Genomic DNA, 17736 nt, shown 5'->3' with positions numbered 1-17736 from the left:
TGTGGTGGAAAGGAAGGAGTCAGGCAAGGAATATCCGGTTCAGCGGCCGGTTTACTACATCAGTGAAGTGCTCATTGAGTCCAAGCAGAGGTATCCGCATTGGCAGAAGCTTGTATATGGGGTGTGCATGGCTAGTCAAAAGCTCAAGCAATATTTTCTGGGCCATCCCATCACTGTGGTCAGTTCTGCTCCTTCAAGGGATATTATTCAAAACAGAGAAGCCACAGGTCGGGTAGCCAAGTGGGCCATTGAGCTTGGACCCCATGGTTTGAAGTATATGCCTCGCACAGCCATCAAGTCTCAAGCACTTGTGGACTTCATAAATTATTTGACAGAGCTACAGATGCCAGAGGAGAAGCCAGATAGCACATATTGGACTATTCACTTTGATGGATCCAGAGAGTTGGAAGGCTCGGGGGCTGGAGTTATCTTGACTTCCCCACGAGGTGACAAATTTTGTTATGTTTTAAGGTTGATGTTCCCTTGTACTAACAATGCAGCTGAGTATGGGGCCTTGCTCCATAGTCTTCGGATGGCTAAGGAAATGAACTTAAGCCGGGTGAGGTGTTTTGGTGTCTCAGATTTGGTAGCTCAGCAAGTTTCTGGCACTTGGGATTTTATGGACCCACTCATGGCGGCTTATCGTCGAGAGGTTGATGCTATTGTTGGTCACTTCAAGGGCTATCAAGTAGAGCATGTTGATCGAAGGAAAAATGAGGCGACTGATGCTTTAAGCCGGTTGGGATCCCAGCGTAAGCCGGTACCACCCAATGTTTTCCTTGATATTCTGCATAATCCTTCAGTCAAACTGCCTACAGAGGAAGATCTTGCTATTCCTGACCCAGAGGCATAGCTGGTGGCGTCTCTTCACGCTATTCCTGATTGGATAGCTCCATACTTGGCATATATGACCCGGGGCGAGTTACCTAAGGATGAAACCTTGGCCAGGCAGATAACTCGGCGGTCTAAGTCAATGACTATTGTCAATGGAGAGTTGCATCATCGCAGTGTCACAGGGGCGTTTCAACGTTGTGTTTCTCCTGAAGAAGGCTGTGAGATTCTGCGAGAGATTCATGAAGGAGATTGTGGTCATCATGCCGGTTCTAAGTCTCTTGTAGCCAAGGCTTTCCGTCATGGGTTTTATTGGCTGACGGCTCATGCTGATGCTGAGGATTTAGTTAGTAAATGTGATGGTTGTCAGAAATTCTCAAGACGAGCTCATGTGCCGGCTCAAGAATTGAGGATGATTCCAATTGCCTGGCTATTTGTAGTCTAGGGGCTTGATATGGTTGCACGTTTCAAAAGGTCCAAGGATAAAAAGACCCATCTTTTGGTGGCGGTAGACAAATTCACAAAGTGGGTTGAAGCAGAGCCGATTAGTAAGTGCGATGCGGCAACAACGGTTCAATTCACCAAAAAGGTGATTTTCCGTTTTGGTTTTCCCCATAGCATTATAAATGATAATGGCACTAATTTGTCCAAGGGTGCTATGAAAGAGTTTTGTCAACGAGAGCATATTCGACTTGATGTATCATCAGTAGCTCGCCCCCAGTCCAATGGTCAGGCTGAGAGGTCCAATCAAGAAATCTTGAGAGGCATCAAGCCCTGGCTTATGGTCCCTTTGTAGAGGACGCCGGGTTGTTTGGTGGAGGAATTACCCTCGGTGTTATGGAGTATCAATACTACCCCCAATAGGTCGACGGGTTACACGCCTTTCTTCATGGTTTACGGAGCAGAGGCGGTTCTCCCTAGTGACATCCATCACGACTCGCCCCGAGTGGCGGCTTATGGTGAAGCTGATAGTGAAAAAGCACATCAGGATGCTATTGACCTGTTAGATGAGGAGCGTGACCTTGCGGCGGCTGGTTCGGCGATTTACTAGCAAGACCTGCACCGTTATCACAGCCGCCGGGTTAAAACCAGAACCTTTCAAGAAGGCGATTTGGTGCTCCGGCTTATCCAGGATCAAACTGATACGCACAAGTTATCCCCACCTTGGGAAGGGCCCTTTGTGGTCAGCAAGAATTTAAACAACGGGTCATACTACCTTATCAATGTTCGAGACCACAAGGACTCACGCACATCGGAGGAGGAGACCCACCGGCCGTGGAATATTGCTCATCTTCGGCCTTATTACACTTGAGCCATTGGCACTTTTGATGTACATATTTTAGTGTATATATTATGATGAATATAATAAAGTCGGCATCCCTAATAATTCAGGGCCTCTGTCGTTTCATTTCTAAAGAATGTGAGTCTTTATTGTTACTTCATATTATCACATGGCGGTTTGACTTCCGGTTTAAAGGAACCAAAGAGAGTCTGCTGCATAGCACAGCTCAAACATAGGTACCTGGCGAGCACATCTCAAAAATATATCACTATGGGGCTCCCTATTCACAGAACATAGCTTTGACAACCCCTTCTTGGCCTGAAACACTAGGTGTATCACACCAAAGAATTTTAGTTGATCCTGCCTTATACGTCTGCCACTCCGCCCAGGTAATCCTGGAATGACCCGCCAAACTCTTGACAGTCAATCTTATTAAGACCCTGAACTTGTCAAGGTTAAACCAGTGGTTGATCATGTGAGGTCCGACTTACAAGGTTTGAAGGATTAGCTCGTGGCTGTGTGAGCCCATAAAAAGCACTTGGGATTTAGGCCTGGGTGCCTATGAAAGCCTTGGTTTTCTGATTTTTTGATGATTCTTTTCTGCGGTTTTTCTCTTGTGACATATTGATACATGATTGGAAACCGATGATGGCTATCATGCCTTATGGTTCATATTATGAGCCTCTCTGTCGTTTTATATCACCCAGCATGCTTTTGGACTATAAGTCACCAGGATACGTTTGGAGTGTTATACTATGGGCTATGGAATAATATCCTTTTGTTGTACACGGCATTATAACACGGCGGTATAAATCAATTGAACAGGGCGTTCTGCTCTTAATCTTTGGGTTGTAACCCTTACTGCACAGGTATGGTAAACCGGCAGTATAAGCAAATATCAAAGGTATGATATTTTGTTATAATTATATAAGGTTATGATTAAGCCGGCCCTCGTTATGGACAGATTTGTTCACCAGTGGTCTTTATATGGGGTATTATGACCTGTCCTGGGGTAAACCGCCAGGGCACTTATGATCTGTTTGTGTGCAGGAAAAATAGTAAATCTCATCTGCATACTTGATGATGTCATGAGCATAAGCGGCCGATCTTTAATTGACGGATCAGCAGTGTTATGCAAACAAAATGTGCACGATGGCATAGCAGATCAAAGTTTAACTAGCCTATTACAAGGCATGCGATGGCCCACAGAGGATAAGTGTTTTTGGGACGCAAATATCAAAGTGTTATGATTAAAAAGAGGGCACATGACTCATGGCGGGTTGAAGCCTCCGGGTCATCCTGCGCCTCTTCCTCTTCTTCAGCTCCTTCGTTATCTATCAGCTGGAAGTCACGCATAGCTCATTTGATACCGGTCAACGCTCTAAACACAGCTTCATCATCAATAAGGTTGCATGGATCAATCTCGGGAGCGAAGGTGTGCTTACGAATCGGCGGGATGACATCCGTCTCCAGATGAACACATCTTTCATCATCAATACGGCGAGCTTTATGTTGCTGCTTCTTCAAAAGAAAGTGGGGATCCAAGTGAGCTAAAGCATGAGAAAAGCTTACTTTCCGGCTTGCTTGTCGGGTTTTCTGTGTTGGCAGAGGTTCTAAGCCAGAGGAAAGAGTAACTACCTCTGCATCATCTCCATGGCTGGCGTCTACTTCATCCTGATAATAGTCATTGTCAATAAGATGTACAAAAAACAAGCCAAGGGAATCATGTTCTACCTCCGACTCATCATCATCATCATCTTTGTCATCCAAACTGAATAGTTCAGCAGCGTTGGACTTCTTCTTAGCAGGCCTTTTGCTGGCTTTGCTCTTTGTCCGGGTTTTCTTTGATTTTTCTGGCAATTTCTTGGACCAGAAAGGTGAATCGGCTTGTAAACAATGGATGAGCATGAGCAAGCATCAAAAATAGAAATATGATATCAAGTATGAGCTGGGTTTAAAACTTACAGCTGGCGGCTCATTCAGCGTATAGAAAGGGCTCCGTCTGAATTGACTGAAATCTTCCAAGCTCTCATTCAACAGAGTCTTGGTCATGTTATTGATGTCTTCCCTAGTTATTTTGGTGTTACAGTGGCGCTGAGGATCTGTTAGCTCGCTGGTGTACTCACACATTAAACCGGGCCGGATGGTCAGCGGCAAGACTCTCCAGGCGACCCAGCAGCTAACTAGATTGATTCCGGTTAAGCCGTTCGCCATTAGAGCCCGGATCTTTGCGAAAACCTCCACATATTTCTTTCGTTCCATTGTGTTGATACAGTCCGAAAGATGATGTCTACTCTTAATCCAGCCGGCGTGGTAACCCGGTAGGGGATTCTCTCCCTCTGGTGAGGTGTGTTGGCAATAAAACAAAGTCTGGTTCCAGTCCTTGGGGTGACTGGGCGGATTAGCAGCTGGGAAGATGGCTTCTTTTTGGCGTTTTATGGATATGCTGCCTTGTTCAAGGCTAGGTCCATCTGTGAATTCATTCTGCCGATTCAAGTAGTAGAACCCTGTGAATAGTTCTACGGTAGGCTCTTGTTGAAGGTACATCTCATAAAACACTTGGAAATTGCAGATGTTTGAGACAGAGTTTGGACCGATATCTTGCGGATGAAGCTTAAAGAAGTGCAGTACATCTCAAAAGAATCTTCAGCTGGGAGGACTGAAGCTCCGGACCATATGGTCCATAAAAACCACAACTTCACCATTTTTGGGCTCAGGACGAGGTTCGTTTGCCGGAGCCCTTGAAAGGATGACCTCTTTTTTTGGCTAAAACACCAGTTTGAACGTACATGTTCAAGTCTTCCTTTGTAACCCGGGAAATGACCTAGTTGCAAGCTGTGACGGTTTTGACCATCTTGAAAGAGCAAGGTCCTGAATGAAGGAAGCATTACCGACTTAAAATCATGTTGTTCAAGTGGGTCATTGATTCAAAGATAAAATGCTATGGACAAGCGACAAATTAAGCCGGAGATGAGCTTTGAAGCATTGGCGGCTTAAAAGGGGACTAATGGTACCTACTGGGTTAAGGATTTTGCTGTTGAGCTGGACAGAGTATAACAGTCAAGATATACGTTGCAGAATTAAAGATCGTGAACAAGTATGGTTAAACCGGAGATATATTGCTGGGTCAGGCAAAGTTCTAAAGCGTATGGTGGCAGTTTAACAAGATTTAGTGTTTTATGATGAATCACGGTTTGCGGTATAAGCCGCCATGGCAGTTATGGTACTTCAGATTTGGCTAAGTGTTGGACAAACAGATTTTGCAAGATGGAGCAATAATTTTGGATCTACCACAGTTCTGAAAAGGAAGTAAAATCCTAAACCTAAGGTGGTGATAGTGGAAAGCGTGGATGTTTGAATGGGATCTTCTACGGGGAGATGTTCTTCTAATGATAAAAATGAATACTTTCGCACAAGGTTTGTAGTCTATCCAGATTAAAAACCGCAAAAGTTGAAGGGAGAGGCGAAGAACAGCAAGAACGCCGACGAACAAGCCCGAACCCTCATGCAGATATGAAGTTGAGGAAGAGGAGCACTTAAAGTTGCAGATGGACTGCGGTAGTTCGCCGGAGTTTTCTGGTCTGATCAGGATGATGCAGCAGCTTGTGTTGTTGCAGCGGTCGGAGGTCGCGGCGGAGGTCGAGCGTTGGAGCGGTCGCGCGAAGGAGGAAGACGAATGAGGAGATGGAGGGGAAAATGATAAAGACCCCCTGCCCCTATTTATAAGGGGGTGGCTGCAAGGCAAGCGTGGGAATCGAGGAGGCCAAAATCATCACATGGCTATATGGGCGCCTCAGTTTTTGAGAGGTTCATTAAGATAAGTATCAATTAAGATGTTCTGGGCCATGTGTGAAGTTAATGCGATGTGACGTCATGGCGGTTTAAGAAAATTATGTGAGCTGATGTCATGGCGGTTTACCGCAAGGTTTATCAAACAAGGCGGTGCAAATTTTTTGACAAGTCAGGTGTTGAAGATTGATGTGAACAAGTTCAAATCAACATGGGGCCTAATGTTGGGAATATAACTATAGGATATGAACCGCCCAGGAGGGGCCGGGTTATACCACTGGCGGCTTACCAATGAAGATGGCGGATCATATGTGCCTGTTGACGGCCCAAGACCCAGAGGTGACTTAAGGCCCAGGTGGATGAACCGCCGTGTATGTATGACTTGTATTGTAAGGCATATGTAATTAGTCTCCGAGCCGGATACATGTATTAGCCGGCCGGGACGCCGTGAGCCGCCGGGTGCCAACTTGTGTATATAAAGGCATGACCCGGCGGCGGCTTAAGGGTAGGAGAGAAGAGATCGAGAACTAGGTCAAGCGTATTCGCTCCCTGGTAATCGAAACACAAGCAATACCACCTCAAACTGGATTAGGCTTTTACCTTCACCACAAGGGGCCGAACCAGTATAAATTCCCCGTGTCCTTTGTCCCATTTAACCCCTTTAAGCTAACCTAGTTGCGATGGCTCCATGACAAAGTCCTTCCACTAGGACATCTGCCGTGACAATTCCATGACACTTTTGGTCTTTTTTATATTTACCCCTATCATCATACTGCTATATCCATGGCTTGCGCTCATGTATTGCGTGAGGATTGAAAAAGTTGAAGCGCGTTAAAAAGTATGAACCAATTGCTCAGCTTGTCATCGGGGTTGTGCATGATAAATACTTTATGTTAAGAAGACAGAGCATGACAAAACAATATGATTTTGTAGGGATAGCTTAATTTTGCGTTGATATTTTGAAAGACATGGTTGTTTGTTGGGATGCCTGAGTATTGATGTCTTTATGTCAAATTATAGACTGTTGCTTTGAATCACTTATGTCTTAATATTCTTGCCATGATTAGATATATGATCAAGTTTATGCTAGGTAGCATTCCACATCAAAAATTATCTTTTTTATCATCTACCTACTCGAGGACGAGCTGGAATTAAGCTTGGGGATGCTGATACATCTTTGTCGTATTTATAATTTTTGATTGTTTGATGCCCTTACTATACATCTTTTACATACTTTTGGCAACGTTTTATATGATTTATTGGACTAACCTATTGATCCAGTGCCCAGTGCTAGTTCCTGTTTTTTGCATGTTTTTTATATCATAGAGTATCCGTATCAAACGAAGTCCAAATGCAATAAAATTTCACGGAGAATTATTTTGGAATATATGTGACTTTTGGGAGTTGGAATCACCGCAAATGGAGGCCCACACAGCACACAAGACACCAGGCCGCGCCAGAGGCCCCTGGCGTGTGGTGGTGGGTTGTGCCCTCCTCGAACGTCGGTTGGAGCTCTAATTCGGGCGGAAGGAAGCTTATATCCGGAAAAAATCATGTTAAAATCTCAGCGCAATCGGAGTTACGGATCCCCCGGAATATAAGAAACGGTTTTCTGCCAGATCAGGAAGGTGAAACAGAAGAGAACAGAGAGGGAGATCCAATCTCGGAGGGGCTCTCGCCCCTCCGCCGCCATGGAGAGCAAGGACCAGAGGGCGAACTCTCCTCCCATCTAGGGGGAGGCCAAGGAAGAAAAACAAGGAGGGGGCTCTCTCTCCCCCTCGTTTCCGATGGCGCCGGAGTGCCACCGGGGCAACGATCGGGACGGTGATCTACATCAACAATCTTGCTACCGTCAACACCAACTTTCTCCCCCTCTATGCAGCGGTGTAACACCTCTTCCCCCCGCTGTAATCTCTACTTAAACATGGTTCTCAAATCCATATATTATTTCCCAATGATCTATGGTTATCCTATGATGTTTGAGTAGATCCGTTTTGTCCTGTGGGTTAATCGTGATCTTGGTTGGTATGATTGTATATTTTATTTATGGTGCTATCCTATGGTGCCCTCTGTTCTCGCGCAAACATGAGGGGCCCCCTCTGTAGGGTGTTGCAATATGTTCATGGTTCACTTATGGTGGGTTACAGGAGTGACAGAAGCTTAAACCCGAGTAAGTGGGGTATGACTTATGGGAGTAAAGAGGACTTGATACTTAATGCTATGGTTGGGTTTCATGACCTTAATGATCTTTAGTAGTTGTGGATGCTTTCTAGAGTTCCAATCATAAGTGCATATGATCCAAGTACAGAAAGTATATTAGCTCATGCCTCTCCCTCATATAAAATTACAAGAATGATTACCGGTACTTGTTATCGATTGCCTAGGGACAAATAACTTTCTTGTTGACACAAACCTTTTACTAAACACCTAACTTTTATTATCTTGCAAAGTATTTCTAGTTTTATTCTTGCAAAGTAGTTCTAGCATCACTCCTACAAACTAGTTTCATACTTTTTTCGGTAAAGCAAACGTGAAGTGTGCATAGAGTTGTATCGGTGGTCGATAGAACTTGAGGGAATATTTGTTCTACCTTTAGCTCCTCGTTGGGTTCGACACTCTTATTTATAAAAAAGGATACAAACGATCCCCTATACTTGCGGGTTATCACGTCTCTCTAGAGTTGTGCAACACGAGCGTTTTCCGTGGATTCCACATTTTGTGCTCATTCCTTAGTTGCACGACCCCATTTATCTATCCGTGTGCGTGCTTCCGTGTGCCACATATTTCTATTGGTCTACTTGTTTCACTTGCGAATTTGTGAATCTTTTCCAACATTATATACTCTTGCTAACATTTTGGTGCCACTATCCTAACCAAGCTCCACCATAAGCCTTATTTGTGTAGGTGTGAGAATTGACAAGATCCGGTACGAATTGTGCTACTTCCATAATACATTATTGAGTGATCATTGATCCATCTTCAACATTGGAAAGGTACATTTGGTCTAGTTCTTCCCATTCTTCCACTCACATTTGCTCAAGTTTTGTGATGGATAGGCAAAGCACATCATCTTCGGTCTTTGACCGCCTCGAGCGACTCGCCATCGACATACGACACTCCGAAGCAAGGAAAAGGGACTACCTTGACGACAAGTTGGATGCACACATGGATAGCATCTGACACGTGCTGGCCAACTACAAGTCTTCTTCCCCTTCATCATCTTCACGGCGGAGACGCTCAAGTCGCACACCTTCGGAGCGGCTACATGATGCAAGTACCACGCGTCACCGTCATCATCTTCGAGACGTCCGCCAAGACCACGGACAAGTCCATGAAGAGCGACCTTCGGGATGAGAGTTGGCTTCTCTGCCACCCCCGTGCACACGGGCCCTCAACCCCCGTGCACACGGCCTCTTGCACCCTGCGCACGGGCTCTACAGAACAGCACCATCGACCCCAAGGCTGCGACTTCTTCAACAACTTTGGCATCTTCGCCAAGAGAATTCAAGGCATCTTCGCCTTTGGACGTACGACATCGTCGCCTACTTCCCACAAGTACGCCTAGTTCGACATCATCAAGTCCAAGGTGATCACCTACGAGCGAGGGCGACACTTCCATCTTCGGAAGCCCCTCAAGGAAGATGGCTGAGCATGGGGCATTCCCTTCTGTCATGGAGACGAACTACGAGGTGCCACATCATATGGGCCTATTACAAGACAAGGACAAGACAGTCGAACAAGGGCATCCCCTTCAACCACGGTGACAAGCGCAAACCCCTTCAACAACATGATGACGGCGGCCCAAAGGGACTCATACTCCGGGTCAAGCTATGAGACCGCACATGGAACATGGAGACATTTGCAGCTACATCTCTCCGACACCCACATATGACGGGATGCTCCAATTCCCATGTGAGGAGAGCCACCCCACCATAAGTGATATGAGTGACTACACCATCTGTGACATTGAGAGCATTTCCTATAAGAGGACGAGTGTGACCACCACTAGCCCCACACATGAGTTTATGCCACACATCCTATGTGAGGTTGAGAGCCATTTGAGTGACTTCACCAACCATATGAGTGAGAGCATCTTACCGGGAGTGAGTGAGCCACAACACTTAGTGAGTGAGGTAGTTGCGACAACACGTGAGGCCGCTATGATTTCTGATGACTTAACCTCTACTCAGAGTGTGTTTTCTTCCTTGGTGCTAGGTCTCCTACATGACGACATGCCTACCCTCGTCAAGTCCATACCTCCAACGACGATGATGCACACCCACATGGTTCCATCATGATGAAGATGACCACGACTTGGTCTTCGACACCTCACCTACAACACATGAGCAATGCTCGAAAGGTAACATAGGTGATGGTGCTTCTCTTGTCCCACTAGTGGACTATCTTACCAATGATTGCTTGCATTATGTTGACACACCTATTACCATGCTTCATGCTAGTGCGACTTCCTCATGTCATGACTTACCTATTTATGATGAATATGATTATGAGAATGTCGAATTGCCTAGTTGTGATGCTATGCTCCATAGGATATCATGTGAAAATTCTATTGGTCACGTCATGTTTGACAATCCATTGAACTTGTCATATGCTATGAGTGAGATCTCCTTATTGCATCATTACAATCTCAACATAGTAACTATGCATGCCCCATTAAAATAATCCCATTTGCACTTGGCTTTTGTTTTGCATGTGATGATATTGCCATGCTTCCTTTACATGATTTGCGCAATTCATCTACTATGCCATGCCATGATCACATTGTTCCGAATATGCATTGTTTTGGATTGTCAATATTCTCCATGTGATGTTTCCACTAATGATCATGAGGAGACCCCCATAGTTTCCTCATACATATTAGGAGATTTTGATGAATTCCATACTTTGCATGATTCCCATGATTGTGTGCACCATATGTATTCCATGAATAACAATGCTCTACATATTTCTCGTGATGCATTACACAATTTGAGTCTCCATTATGATATACATAACAACAAACCCATCATGATGGATGACATGTTTCTATATCATGCATCTCATTTATTTGAGCATTGGATATTTTGTGCTAACCAACACTTGCTGTAGGATCGAAAGTATGTCTAGAGGGGGGTCATTAGACTACTTGACCAAATAAAAATCTAGCCTTTTCCCAATTTTAGTTCTTGGCAAATTTTAGCAACTTAGCACAAGTCAAGCAATCAACCTGCACATGCAATTCTAAGAGTATAGCAGCGGAATGTAAAACAATTGCATATGAAGGTAAAGGGAGGAGTTTGAGGGAGCAAACGCAATGTTGACACGGAAATTTTTTATCCGTGGTTCCAATAGGTGGTGCTATCGTACATCCACGTTGATGGAGACTTCAACCCACGAAGGGTAACGGTTGCGCGAGTCCACGGAGGGCTCCACCCATGAAGGGTCCACGAAGAAGGAACCTTGTCTATCCCACCATGGCCGTCACCCATGAAGGACTTGCCACACTAGGGTAGATCTTCATGAAGTAGGCGATCTCCTTGCCCTTACAAATTCCTTGGTTCAACTCCACAATCTTGACGGAGGCTCCCAAGTGACACCTAGCCAATCTAGGAGACACCACTCTCCAAGAAGTAACAAATGGTGTGTTGATGATGAACTCCTTGCTCTTGTGCTTCAAATGAAAGTCTCCCCAACACTCAACTCTCTCTCATAGGATTGGATTTGGTAGAAAGAAGATTTGAGTGGAAAGCAACTTGGGGAAGGCTAGAGATCAACATTTATGTGGTTGGAATGGAATATCTTGACCTCAACACAAGTTTAGGTGGTTCTCTCTCAGAAAATATGTATTGGAAGTGTAGGCATGTTCTGATGGCTCTCTCCATGAATGAAGAGTGGGTGGAGGGGTATATATAGCCTCCACACAAAATCTAACCGTTACACACAAATCACCAAACTCGGTGGGACCGATTTAGAGAACTCGGTCAGATCGATTTAGTTCATAATGTGACCGTTAGGTGTTTCGGTGGGACCGACAGTCAACTCGGTGGGACCGATTTCATTAGGGTTAGGGCATAACGTAATCTCGGTGAGACCGATTACACAAACTCGGTGAGACCGATTTTGGTAATAGTCAAACAGAGAGTTGGTCAGGCAAACTCGGTGGGACTGATTCGCTCATCTCGGTTGGACCGAAACGTTACGAAAGGGAAACAGAGAGTTTGCATTGCAATCTCGGTGGGACCGATCGCTCATCTCGGTTTGACCGAAACGTTATGAAGGGAAACAGAGAGATTACAATCCCATCTCGGTGAGACCGAGATCCCTATCGGTGAGACCGAAAAGACTAGGGTTTCTGGCAATGGCTATGTCAACTAAACTCGGTGGCTCCGGACAGAAAGAATCGGTGGGGCCGAGTTGGATATTTGGTTTGGGACATATGTGGATATGAGAAAGTAGTGTAGGGTTTTGGATCATATCACTAAGCATTTTGAGCAAGAACCTCATTAAGCAACACCTCATCCCTTCTTAATAGTATTAGGTTTTCCTATAGACTCAATGTGATCTTGGATCACTAAAATAGAAAATGTAGAGTCTTGTGCTTTGAGCTTGAGCCAATCTTTTGTCCTTAGCATTTTGAAGGGTCCACTTTCTAATCCATGCTATGCCAATCGTCGAGATTTCCTGAAATATTCATCTTGAAATAGCATTAGCTCAATGAGCTATATGTTGTTAGGAATTACCAAAACCACCCAGGGATAGTTGCACTTTCAATCTCCCCCTTTTTGGTAATTGATGACAACATATAGATCAAAGCTTTGACAAATGATAAATAGTATCGAAAAACATTGTCGCTTTGAGAAGTATGTGATAAGCAAGAGCTCCCCTAAATTTGTGCATTATTTAAAATTTGCTTTTGAATGCAAATGCACAATCGATTAGGATCATGGGTTACTCTTCCATGTCACATACATCTTGGTGGAGCGCTCAAAATGATAGAAGTTAAAGCATGCACTCATCACCAAAACAAGTGAATGATCATCTAGGATATAAGAAATAATATCATCCAACAAGCATTCAGGGTAGCATATGATCAAACACATGATCAAACAAGTATCTCACAAGTAGCTCACACAAGCACACAATAAAGTTTCAAACCAAACCAAATAAGTGCAAAGAGAGATAAAAACCAACACTCTCTAGCTCGAAGCCTATGATCTATACATTTTTCTCCCCCTTTGGCAACAAGTTACCAAAAAGTTCAAAAATGCATAGTGCTAAATGACTCTCAGGATTGATCTTCGGGAGGTGGTGTCGAGAGAACTCCAAGAATGAAGGCTTCAGATGAAGTAGCTGGAGCTGGTGGAGTAGCTGCTGGAGGTGGAACTGGAGCTGTAGCTGCTGGTGCTGATGCTGTAGCTCTAGTGTCTGTCACTGGCACTGCAGAAGATCTCTGTCCTCTGGGCACTCTGGCAAAAGCATTTGTGGTAGACTTGCCCTTCTTCTCCTCTGCTTCCTCCTGAAGTTGCTCAACTGCAGTTTGGATCTCTGTTACCTTGACATCAAGGTCATAGAATTTCTGCTCAATGATCCTCTCCAGACTCTCCTGGTTCTTGGTCAGGGTGGCCAAGCCCTTCTCAATCCTCAGGGTGGATTGGATCAGATATCCAAGCTGGTCTTGCTTGCTCTTCAAGAATACCTGAGATGCCTCTTCTACAGTTGGCTTCTTTGCAGCTTTCTCAGCTTTAGCCTTCTCTATCTTCTCATGTGCTTGAGCTGAAGATGGTTCATTCTCATCATCACTACTGTGTTATCTTCAAATTCAGGATAGATGGGCAGGTGCTCCTTATCCAAAATGTACTTGCCATTGCCCATCTTTGATTTGATGAGCTCCTAAATGTGTGGGGCAGACCCACAACTTCTCTTTTGGTCAGCAGCAGTCCTCTTGATTGTCTCTACAATCAGGCTCATAACTTTGAATTTCTGTGGGACATCAAATATGTGCAGCAAGTTGATGGCATGTCCTCTGATCATCTTGTGATCACCTGACTTGGGTAGTAGTGTGTGCCTTAAGATCCAGTTGATGGTTGGCAGACCAAACAACAGATAGTGAACTGATCCAAACTTATGTGTATCCAAAGCAGCATCTGGGATCTCTTTGTACATGTTGGCCATAGTGTTGTGGTCTTTCTTCTTCTCTGCATAAATGTCCAAGTCATCCTCATGTTCCTCAGGAGCATTGATTAGCTTAGCCCATTCCTCAACTATAGACTGGTACCTAGTACCCTCAGACATCCATACTATCCTTCCATCTGGATAGAAATGTGCAGTGGAGTAGAATTGCATGATGAGCTCATCATTCCACTTGGTGAGCTTCTGGGCAACAAAAGTATCCACTCCACATGCCTTGAAGCTATCAAGCACGCCAGGGAAGTGATCCTCATTCTCCTTGATGAATTCCCAGTCAACCCATCTCATATCACACACAATGGGCTTCTTGTCAAGCAGAATAGTATCATAGAAGTCATGTTGTTCCTTAGTGTGAAACATGTAGTCCACATCAGTCCTTCTCCTGATGGCATATGGATCAGACTGTCTCCATAGTCTCAGTCCTGCATCCTTCTTGATTTTCATGTTTTCTGCAACTGGTGTGCATCAGTGTGGTCAGGGATCTTGGGCTTCAGCTTCCTGAAAACAACAGAATCATCATCTTCTTCTTTAGCAGCTTGAGGCACCGGGGCCTTGTTCTTCTGTTCAGCAGGTATGTTCCTAGTGCTTCTCTTGGGTTTTGTCTTTGGAGCTGGAGCAGCAGCCTTGGGAGCAGCTTTGGGCTTTGATGGAGTAGCCCCTGATTTGATTGCATCTCCCATAAGCTTTTGTGCTTTGGGTGCTCGTGCAGCATCCTCTTCCTCTTCCTCTTCTTCTGAAGGTTCTTGCATCATGGAGGGCTTTCCAATGACTCTGGCCATTGTTTTCTTAACCCTCTCCTTCCTCTTCTTCCCTTTTTCAGCTTCTTCAGCAGTTGATGTTCTGACTTTTGACATGGGCTGTCTTCTTGCTGGCATCTTTGTTTTCAGACCAGGTTTTGTTGCAGCAGCTGTGCCATACTCTTTCTTAAGCACCTTCTTCTTTGAAGTGGCTTCATCTTCAACTGCCACATAATCTTCATCCTCGGAGTCAGAAGTTTTCTTCTTCCTTGTCCTGGTAGCAGCCTTTGGCAAATTGCTTGGTGTGCTCCTACTGCCTTCATCATAGCTGCTAGAGGGATCTGAGCCCTCACTCATCTGCACCTGTTGCTCATACCTGTTCTGACTATCACTCTGGTCAAACATCTCTGCAAATACTCTGACAGCAGACCCTGTGAATAGGTTATAGATGAGGTAGACTAGATGAGCATCACAAAGTACAGGAGTTTTGCAAAATGGATGACTTAAAAACTTAGTTTTAGTTCTTCACAGAAAGCATTTCGGATCTACCGATTTCTAAACTCGGTGATACCAAAGCGGCTTTTGGAACCTAAACTGATGAACTCGGTCAGATCGAGTCACAGTTTGGTGGTACCGAGACAGCTAGGGTTTCACAGAGAATCGAACTCGGTCACACCGATTTGCAGTTTTCGGTCAGACCGAAAACGCGTGTGCTCTAGCCTAAGACAAATCGGTGAGACCGATTTCTACAACTCGGTCGGTCCGAGATGAATTCGGCGGAGACCTAACCCTAAATTTTCAAATCAAAACTAATCTACGGGATATTTTCGTTGGACAGGATGATTTCAATCGTGGCAAGAATCATGGCAAAGCAATGTGCTAAGAATCGGAGTTAAGGATTAGCACAAAGATCAAGTTCGTACCCTAGTTCGGCGACGAACTTGCTACGGCGGCAATGGCGGTGAAGATTTCCGTTTTCGGCGGCGGAGACCAGCGGCGGGAGGTCGCTGGCAACGAGAGGACGATCCGGAGACCCGAGGAGGTAGAGTAGGTTACGCGCGGGCGAGGAGGTTCGGAAACATTTCCAAAATTTGGCCCGTCGGTATATATAACCTGACCCTGTCGGTGTGACCGAGTGGAACGACTCGGTGGCACCGAGATGCAAAACTGCAAGCAGTTACTGCAACATGGTGTGACCAAAAGGTTCTAATCGGTTGCACCGAGATTGAAAACCCTAGATCAACTTAGTGACTCGGTAGGACTGAAAAGGATGAATCGGTCAGACGGAGATGCACAAAGAGGTTTTGGAGGTTTAAGTCTATGACGAATCGGGGACTCCGAGTGCTCCTCACACAGAGTGGTTCGAATTTGACTTGATCAAACTTTGTGATGTAGCATGAATAGAGTTTGAGATGAGAAAAGCATAGATAGCTAGAGGGAGTTCTTAGGCATTCTTGTCCATCCATTTGGCAAAAGAGAAAGAGCCAAACAATCAAAACAACAAATGGATGTCCTCGAATGAGTAAAATATGCAACCAACATGCTCACACAATAAAATGGCAAATGAAATATGTGACAAAGCATGCACAAACACTCTAGCATCTATCAAGCAATTTGGCGATGACTAGGTCATCTATATATGAGTATATTGACTTAGGAGTCAAATGAGAACATTTTAAGCACAAGTGGGGTTACCACTTTTACATAAAGCATTGTTGTGTTCACACCATTAGAGTTTCTTTAGCTCAATTGATTAGAGTAAAGCTCCCCCTAGATGTGATATCCCCCCTAAGAGGGATGAACTAAACTTGGGTTTTGTCGATGATGACTTCATGTAGGTGTTGAAGATGTGGATGCTCAATGTTGATGTAGATCATTTGGAGCAATCCTTTGGAGTGAGTTGCACTTTGAATACCTACACGGGTTAGTCCCACAAGGAACAAACAAGGATATCCATAGACATAGAGTGATGCATACACAAGATGATGTCCATGAAAGCATTGGGTTACCTTGTCCCTTGTCTTACAAACAAGAGGGTTTGTGACTCCTTGAACTAGTGCAAGATATGGAAGTTATTTGCACTTGTCCTCGCCAAAATGATAAGAGTGAAGTATGTTGGCGGAGTCACCCTAAAGAACTCTTTAGTTCTTCTTCTTCTGGATCCACGCCATCTTGATGGGAATCCTTGGAGTTGTAGTTGTACTTGATGAAGTATAACTTGATGTAGTCTTGGGAACCCACTTGACCAAGGCCTTAGGTGCTTCTTCAAATGCATCAATTTCCTCTTGAAGCTTGTCCTTGCCTTTTTGCTTGTGGTCTTGTGGTGGAAGATCATCTTGAGCTTGTGTCCCTTTGAAAGAAGTAGGATCATACTTATCTTGTTGAGGAACAAACTTCGTCTTGGGGTATTGATCTTCTTACCACTCAACTCCATTGGCATTGAACTTTCGTTCAAAACAAACACCTTGATTCTTCCGGTGTCTTCCTTGCTTGCGTAGAATTTCCTCAAATTGCTTACTTTCGGCAAGGCTCTTGTAAACACCTTTCTCTATAATTCCCTTCAATAAGCTATTTTGTTGCTCAAGTGTAACTTGGCTAAGAGAATCATTAGTGGAATCAAGAGAATTACTAGAAGCAACAACATTGGATTTAGCATGATTGTTGTTACTACTAGATGAAGCATCTTTCTTGTTCTTGTTGCTAGATTTAACTTGTGGCATGTAAGTAGACAAGAGTAAACGCTTGGCAATGTAAGAAGAACTTTTCTTGCGAAGATCATCATTGATTGCCTTTAAAAACGCATGCTCTTGCTCAAGATTGAGCTTTTCAAAGCGTAGCTTATCATGAGCCTTTAAAAGTTCTCTATGATTTTCCAAGGTAGTTTCATGAGCTAACTTAAGAGTGTTTAGT

The sequence above is a fragment of the Triticum aestivum genome, chromosome 4D (genome assembly GCF_018294505.1).
Source record: "Triticum aestivum cultivar Chinese Spring chromosome 4D, IWGSC CS RefSeq v2.1, whole genome shotgun sequence".
NCBI lineage: Eukaryota > Viridiplantae > Streptophyta > Magnoliopsida > Poales > Poaceae > Triticum > Triticum aestivum.
This window is presented reverse-complemented; position numbering follows the sequence as displayed.